Consider the following 9,361-nt stretch of genomic DNA (forward strand, 5'->3'; position numbering starts at 1 on the left):
GCCTTTTTTCCTGAAGTTTCTCCTTGCTCTTCTGCTATACGAAGCCTGCATTGCCACAAAGTTGCCTTCATCATTAATTTGTGGTAGTATCTGTTAAAATAAGCACCTGATCTGTAAGAAGGTTTTGCTTTCAGGTGGTCATCTCCAGCTAGGCAAGTGGACAGTACCAATCAGTAGTTTCTAAAATTGCAGTTTTAGAGTACGTCTAGGCTCTTGCATAAGTGAAACAAGCCTCTGGTGAAATTTTGTTGCCTTAGTAATTTAGACCTTTCAGCTCCTGCATACTGCCAAGCAAATTTTCTCTGTTTTAAATAAACCAGCAAATGTCACATCATGGCAGTGATTGGGTCACAGCAAAAAATTCAGATGTTAGTGCTGAAGCCTCTCATGTTGTTGTCCACTGTGGGCAATGTTCTTCATTGACACTGACAGACAAAATAGTGATGGTGTAATGGTGTCACTCTGCTTTTTGGTTGGAGTTTGAGGAACTATTTGTTAATAATGACTTTGATGCAATGTTTGGAATTATTGATTTCTGTATTTACTATCAGGTTTTCTTGAACTGTGACACATTATTAGATTATGCAGTGAAAAAAATCTTAACAGTAAAACTTTGGAAGATTTTTCTATCTGCAACATTTACAGTGAAATATAAAAACAAACCCAAAACTCACAAACCAACCAACAAACTGAAACTAAACAATCAAAAAACCTCAAACCAATACCCAGCAAAACAGCAACAGTTTTGATAACTGAAGATTTTTTTTTTCTGTGAGGTATAATTTCATTGTGGAAGATAATGCATATTTTGATAATGCTAGACATTTAACTTCTTGTCTTCATTCCTACATGCATGCAAAACACCAGATCTAATAATGATTAAGAAATGAAAATAAATAGAATGTGAGTGCTTTAAAGGTACCATTCTTTCTACAAGTGTACATTTTTAAGCACTGTTATTCTGCTGAGAATATTTTGAAATGGAAAGTGAGGTAATTCTCATTGCTGAATCATTCAGACTTGGAAGTGTAGTAGTTTTACATGAGCATACATAGCAATGTAAAGAAATTTCAGAGATGCCTGGCTCATGTCTCTGTAATTATTTCATTAAGCCTGCCAGAAGCATGAGTGTAATCTTTCCTTCACATAATGGGACCAATCCTAAGTACAAGCATAGTAAGAAAAATTTAGAATAGATGAAATGTGAGAGACATAGCTGATGAAATCTGGTTATGAATGTCTTCTGTGTTTTGGTAGAAGATACTTTGAGATCTCTGTGGTGTCTGCTGGTTCTAATGGATACAGCATCTAATTGCTGAAAAATTGTAAAGGTTAAAAATAACCTGTTAGGACAGCTGGTTAGTAGTTTAGGGCTGCTATTTATGTTCCTATTTTGATTTAATATGATAAAAGTGGTATGTTCATCATGTCAAAATGAGCTCAGATCTTAAAAGCTAGAGTATTACTGTATTGGAAGGATGTGGTTTCATGCTTACTGGACGAGTCTAAGGTTTTTTATGCCATGTCTTAGTCCTCCTTTGTTGAAACTGCTATTTTTCCTTTTTATTACCTGTTAATCTGTCCATTTATTTCTTAATTCCTCTCAGGTATCCCTTCTTCTATTACAAGCCTACATGTTTTTGTCACTCTAATGGCAGCTTTCCTTTTAGTCTGTTTATATTGAAGGCTGTTATTTGATTGCAGTTTGCATTGGTACAAAAGAAGAAAAGAAGAGTTCTGCTAGGTTTGATTTGACTAGGTTGCTGGTTTTTCCTGTCTTTGTAGGGCTGACAAGTGCTTATTCATTGCCCTTGATTCTGCAGAGGACAGATGGGCCTAAGGGGTTTTTGTGCAGCTGAGGAATGGTGTCTCACATTTTTTGATCAGTTCTGCTGCTCACTTGCAGGCTGATGGAAATGGCTTTTGGGCCTTCACTGCTGGCTATCTGCTGTCTTTCAAGGGAAGTTCATCACATGCCATGAGTGGTACCTGAATGAAAAATGACTTAACCGTGAGAACCATATGTGCAGTACAAGGCGTGTGGGGTTGACACTGAATAGGGGTCTGCGGGAATAGGAGTGGATGCTGCTTCATGACACATGCAATCTCACTAATTAGTGATGATTTTTTTCCAGGTCTATTATTTTGCTTGCAGTGACTGACAAGTGTAGCTTTATCCCAACTGTTAATGGATTAATGTATCATTGAAATTATTTGTAGATCTCCTTGTTAAAAAAAGGGAAGCTTTTAATAGTGTATTCTAGCATATAGTTAACAAGGAGAAATCTTCCAGTCTTTGTAAATAGCACATAAAAGCTTCTTGTGGTTTTACTCCAACCAGCAGCCAAGTAGATCCCTGTATTATCAACACTCTTCAGCACACATCCAAGACATGGTGCCATACTAGCCACTCTTAAGAGAATTAGCTCTGCCCTATTCAAAACCAGCAGATTGCACCCCTTATCCCATACCATTTACATTATGCTCAGGTCCCACACTATTCCATACAAGCTCATTAAACACCATTCCCCTTCTCTCTCTTTGATAAGATACCCAGATGTCATACCGTAGTCTGTGGACCACACCTGCAAAATGTCCATAATATATCTTTTCATTCATTTAGTCCACGACTTCAGGCTCCATCTGTTATGCTAGTTACTCAGGACAGGAGAGGAGGTGTGTTGCATGCAATTAATTTAGTCCAATTACTGGGCACCAAAGCCAGCTCAGATTGTGTCACTGCTGTGCTTGGACATCTGGAAGGCTTCTCCTCCATTGGTTTGAGAAGTTCCTGTTATATTTATTCCTGCAACATACAATTCAGGGAATGGATTGTAACAATTTAATGACATATCCATTATAATCTTCACACCTGGTCCTTTTGGGTTTATAGGGTGTAGTATTGCAGTGAAATCCTTTTCTTGTCCCCAGCCTGGCTCCAAGGGGGTTCCTGTAAAGAGTCCACTGTTAGTGGAGTCCACATTGTAGGCCTTCCCGGGGCAGCAGAGACACAGCCTGCCTTACCATTGTCTTCAGCACAGGCTGCAAGGGACTCTGCTTCCCCTGCTCCAGTGTGGGGCCCCACTAATGGGAAACAGTTGTTCTTGAACTTGTCCAACGTGGGTCCTTGCCATGGGCTGCAGTTGTTCATAAACTGATCCAGTGAGGGTTCCCTGTGGAGACACAGGTCCTGTCAGCAAACCTGCTCCAGCCTGGGCTTCTTACAAGGTCACAGCCTTGTTAAGTCATCTTCCTGCTCTAGCAGGGGATTCTACATGGGCTGCAGGTGGATCACTCCTCCACCATGGAGGACACAACACAGTCTCTTTAGCTCAAACTCAGATCAAAGTTTAACCTGTCAGCACAGGAGCACTACCCTGGCCATCTGCCAGCCCAGGCACATCGATGTGGTGTTACCAGAGTGTTCCCAGGCACAATTCAGGAAGGTGAGAAGCAGTGTAGCAGTACAGAAAGCAGTGAAAGCAAAAAGCAAGCACTGGCAAGCACTAGGCTCTTAATACATGTCAGGAAAGCAAGCCCCAAGGCAAGCTCAGGAGGCTGCTGTTTACCAGCTGAACAGTACTAAAAGCTATATATTCAGTCTAATACGTGGAATGGAATCTGTCATTACCTTGAACCCTTTGTGCCTAATATCTGATGCAAAAAAGGACTGTCGCAGTTTAACCAAGCCTCATGCAGCTGCTCACCCACTCCCCTGGAGCAGCAGGGGGAAGAGAATCATAAGGGTGTACTCTAAAAAGACTCATGGGTTTAGATAATGACAGTTTAACAGGGAAAGCAAAAGCTGTGTGCAGAAGCAGTGGAAACAAGAAAACAAATTCACTGCTACCTATGGGCAGTTGTTCAGCCATCTCCAGGAGCAGGGCCCCATCACTTTTAACTGTCATTTGAGAAGACAAATGCCATCACGCCAAAGTTTCCCTTGTTCTTCTTTCTTCTCCCCACTTAATTGACTAAGCATGATGTCACTTTAACAATTACATTTGTTTTGAGAGAGGAAAAAAGATGGAAAATGCTTTCAAAAGCAAAGTTTCAAGACTTCAAGAATTGAGGGAATTAAATCCTGAAAGAAATGAAGGACTGAACAGCTGTAGGTGGAAAGAAAAATAGCTTTTGTGCTCTCTTGGTTACACTCCTGCTGTAGTATTTAATATGAAATAAATAATGTAAACTATTTGTTTGTTTCTCATTGCCAGACATGAGGATTGTGTCTGGGGTAAGAAAGCTGCTGCAGCAAGAGTTCAAAGGAGACTTTGAGTTTGTTGTATCATTGCCACAATTTATATCTGAAAGAGCTGAATGTCAGAATAATGGGAGAAACATATGAACAGAGTGCATCTTAGAGTCCTCCCAGGCTTTCAGGAACAAAAGAAAAATTTTGCAAGGCTCCTTTATAATTTGAATTATATGGTACATGGATAGCTAATTTTTTGTAATTTACTGTCTGTACATTCAAATCCACAAAGACTCCAGAGTACCTGCTAACCACTTGCAGGTTATGGAGAAATTCTAGAAACATTTTTTTTGTCATCTGTTGTAGCAGCACAGAATCAATTATTGGACAGATCAGTGAAGTTGAAAGCTTTAGTCACTTAATTTTTTTAACCAAGGGGTATGTAGTTTCTCAGGCCCTTTCAAATCTTTGGCTTAATTAACCATCAAGTGCTGCTATCTGGGCTTAATCTACATGGGAATGTGAAAAAGTGATTGTTGGTAAAATGTGTCTTCAGCTGAATTGTAGTACCCTTCTGCTTCTTCCCAGCTGGTACCTTCTGGCCTGTCACTACATAGTCTAACAGGTACTCTTTTACTGTTCTGCCAGTGTACCTGGGCCAGTAAGTGGAGTCAGGTGACTGAAAACCTGAATTTTTAAGGACCTTTTAATAGATAGCAAGGGGAATTGTCTTATGACAATTTTATGAATATTCTTCCTCTCTATTTCAGAAACAAATGATAGAGAAAATTGTTGTTTTTGGTAGAGATCTGTGATGAAAGATAAAAATCCTAGTACTCAGGTTATCATACAATTACTTATTAAGGATACACATTTTTCTTGTCTTTGTTAATAAGTGGTTGATTTCTGGGGTTATAGAATTACATTTAATTTCTTATGTAACTGGATGTTTTTATTGTATGATTAGGATTTTTCAACAATGAAAGTTAAAACATATATGTGTAAGTAGAATGAGGAAGGCAAAGACCACCACACCTTAAAGATTTTGAGGAGTTGATGGCACAGATCCATAAGGCTTCTTTCTTCTTCATGGTAAACTTTTCCATCCCTGGTTTTCTTGTCTGGATGGAGTCAGAGCAATCAATTCAAATGTACACCATCAGATTCAAATGACAACTGAAAGTATTGTTATTTTGAGCTGTCCATCTGTTCTGCAGAGGTCTTCATAATGAATATTACATTCTGTTTCAGCTGTGGCTAAGACCTTAAATTACTTCTCTGAAGTGCATGGATATTAAACATTCAAAAAGTGATGTGAAATCAGGTAGTAAAATCTCACTGAAGATTTTTTTTCTTCATGAGATTCAGGGCTGGTTTTGATCTCAGTTTTACTTACTGGAAGTCAAGGATCTCTTGGTCTGTGTGAAACAAAGTGCTTTTTTAATGACTTGTAGTTTACATTTCTATATTCTTAACATGTAGTATGCTGGCATATATTCTTCCGGTGTGAAATGAATGGGCAGGAGATCTTTCTCCTTTTTAATGCCTTTATTAAGAAGAATCAGCTCAGGTGGGGAGAAGCCGACGGGTCGCGCCCACACCGCCATTGCTCCCAGGCGTGGCACGGAGAAGGAGGGTGATGCAGCTTTGTCCGCTGGTCTGCAGACAGAGCTGGGGATTCCGTCCTCACGGGAGAGTCGCAGATTCCTGGCTTTTTTTGTCTAACACCCCGGGGCGTCTCTCTAATCAACATCTTTTCAGGTTAGGGTAAGAAGCAAAAAGGATCCAAGCAGGTACAGGACTACGCTCCCATCCTTAGACGTCACTTAGGTCACTTGTTGGCTCGTAATTTTAGGGGTTTTCCTGGGAAAAACTGTAAAAATTCGGGGCGCAATGCATTTCTCATCTGCATTCTGGCTCTGATGTCACTGCTATTCTCTTCACCTGGAGGGTCTGTCCCGTGTCCCTCCCTGGCAAGCGGCCAGCATCAGGGGGACAATGGTTAATCACCAGCCATTAACAGGTAATTGAAGAACTCCTCTTTAGGAGTGAAAATAGCTTACAACAACTGGTCTGACTTGTTTTTTAACTCTGCAACCTAAAAAAAAATATAATTTTCTATTCATAACACGGTGTATGACATATGTCTCCATACCATTTTGTCAAGACTTGATCTGGGATAGCACTCAAGAGTAGTCTTTTCTTCAAAAGTCAGGAGGCCTCTAGCAGTGATTTTGATTTCTAATAATGAGACAGATTTTATTTAGAGGAGGTCATAGTGGTGTTCATTTCAGAAAGTAAGTTCACTTCTGCAGTAATGCTTTTTGCTTTTATACTATTTTAAGACTTTGGGAACTTTGGCACTCTAAGACTGCTTCCCAGTTTTATCCATGCTTGTAAATGGATGTTGATTGGAAATGACCTCAGCACTAAAAAAGGAAATAGCAGAATATAAAGAGTAATTTAAATGTAATTAAATCAGTGTTTCTTTGTCAGAAGTTGGAAAATGTTTAGTTGGATAAAATCTTGCCAGACAGATGTTTTTATTCAAGCTATCTTGCAGAGAATTTTATCTTTTGTTGCAGAAATTTTTTTCTGTGTCCTTGTATTTGTTACTTTGTTCTCAGGGCTGTGTCAAGACCTTGTCATGATCATCTCATGATCTAAACAATTAAGCATGTTTTAATTGGAAGAAGGGTCTGGAAAGCACCTAAATGAAGGAAGTGGTTTCACAGACTGAGGAGCCAAGGTAGTGGTGTTTTGCTACCAAACAAATTTCAGTTTTCACCATGCAGTGCATCCTCTTTGCTTGAGCATTCTCAAGTTCTGCATTAACCTTCCTGTGAATAAGTGAATTTAGCAGTCCTGCAGAAGACCATCCCCAGACTGGAGCCATTTCCAAAGCATCTCTAAGCTTTGAAACAGCACTGCCTGTCTGGAAGATACTGTCTTAATGTGACTCTGTTAGGAGCACTTTGAACAGTACAGTGGTGAAATTCTAAAGTCTGGTAATCAAGAGAAGCTAGATGTTAGTTAAGAAAACATGTTTTCTAATGTAAGGTGCCACAAAATACTTTTTTTGCAAAGAATGTTACTGACAAGGTCATTTATAAAAGCTTTTCTAAGTATAGGTTTCATTAATGAAATTTCATTTTAAATTTATACCTTACTAGTTATATAGGACTTTGTGTACATCCAGGTATTTTACAATAAACTACAAATAAGTCCATTTGATTTTTAAAAAACCCACCAAAATAAAAAGCAAAGAATAACTGTGATATTTTAGAGGTTTGAGATCACTAAATTACCATTTCTATTTGTATTATATTACAAGTGCTTGAGATTCTCTTAGGTTTTCTATTACCAAATGAAAGATTTGCTTTGAGGCAGTGTTTCCTCATTTTCCCGTAGTTCTTCTCTGTTTATGTTGCAGCTGCCTAAGTCTTACCAGAATGAAATGGAAATGTCTTACATTACCAAAACATCATGTAATATAGACACATTAAATGCATTAATTGCATTGGATATAGTAGCTGCTCTTAGTGAAAGCAACTGTGTCAAAAAGGTTTATGTGAAGGGCAAGGTAGTGACTGGGCTGAAACACAAATTGTAGGTGTTTGTAGGTGACCATGCCCTCCCTGTTAACAGATGAGCGCAAAAGTTACTAAGAATAATTCTTTGTCCTATGACTCTTTATATTTAACACCTTTTTCCCCCTGGAGATGGTACTTAGTATATCGGGGTGTGTAAAAGAAGGGCATAAAATTCTCAGTAATAAATTTCATCCTCTTTCTAAATGGGCTTAATCTAAATCTTTCTAAATGGGCTTAATAGTGAAATAACTGACATTATATTTAGGTGTACATCCTTAATTTCTTTGATACTGAGTACAAGCACAGCAAAAACAAGTACAAGACACCAAGTTTTAAAGGTGTTTTGTTGTTTTCAAAACCTTTTTGTCTTGCCCTTTCTTTCCCTCTGGTTTTGTGCTGCTGACTCCTGCTCTGCCCACTGCGTTACCTGTCTCAGAGGTTAAAAGGAATGAATGATTCGGAAGGCTGGAGCCAAAAATGAAAGAATCACATTTCCCATAACAGCTGGCACTGCAGGTACAACAAAACTTAGAAAATTTTGTGTTGTTGCAATAGGGCCACTTCATATGCTCTCACTTTGAGTCTCCAGAGAGACTGCTGCTTTGTGCAGATCTTTTGCCCAGACACCTTTCCTCCCAAGATACAGAAATTCAGTACCAGGTCAAAAGCTTGTAAATCTGATCCCAGTAATTAGGGTTTCATACTAATGCAGTTCAGTATCTTGCATCTGAAATTTGGCTGGCTAGCCAGTTGTCTACATCCTGCCTGATGAAGGAAATGTTGATGTGGAAAAAGTATGTTTAAATTATACGAATTCACAATACTAAATATCCCTATATTTTTCTGGTAGTATGCTTACTGCCGTTTCAAATATCGTTCAAGAAACCTTGAAGAGTATAATCACCTTTTTACCCCCTTTATTGAGCTTTACAGTCTAGCTTTACAATATTAATACATATGACCAATACAGTTTAGGAATACTGACTGTGGCATGCATGGTTTTGAGATGAACCACTATATAACAAACAATACTCCAAACCCTAGTATCCTAATACACCTCAGTAAAATAATAGGAAAAAATATTAGTCAGTGTGAAAGTACTCTGAGAATTGGATTTATCTTGTGTTTTGTACATTTTTGACTAGCTACAGGAATACATGGCCTTTATAATTAATGTTTCTTTCTCTAGGATGAATATTTTTTCAGTAGTCAGCCCCCTTTTTTAAAATCCTTTTTCTTTTGTAACAGCAGCAGTCTTTGGATTAGTTTCAACAAATTTTGAATATTGATTTTAAGATAAGATATCATTTTACAGTGAAATCTGTATTGTGACTTACAAGCTCAAGTAAAAGCACTGCAACTGCACTTACTGTAACTTTTAAGTTAATACTCTTATTTAAAGAAAACTGAAAGTACCTATAAAAATTCTCAAATAAAGTATTACTTTATATTCATTATAATGTTTTATTTCTGGTAAGAAATGCCTGCCATCTGTTGCTACTTGAAAAGCTTCCTATTGATGAACTGTGGGAATGTGATCTCTTCCATAATAACACTTCCAGTGTCTTGGGTG

General features: G+C 38.3%; 1 protein-coding gene across 10 annotated transcripts in view; it reads left to right on the forward strand.

Annotated features, from left to right (window-relative positions):
• PCGF3 (polycomb group ring finger 3) overlaps positions 1 to 9,361 on the forward strand; it is a 55,722-nt gene that overhangs the window by 10,083 nt on the left and 36,278 nt on the right. The window lies entirely within an intron of this gene.

This window comes from Passer domesticus, chromosome Z, assembly GCF_036417665.1.
Source record: "Passer domesticus isolate bPasDom1 chromosome Z, bPasDom1.hap1, whole genome shotgun sequence".
NCBI classification, from domain to species: domain Eukaryota; kingdom Metazoa; phylum Chordata; class Aves; order Passeriformes; family Passeridae; genus Passer; species Passer domesticus.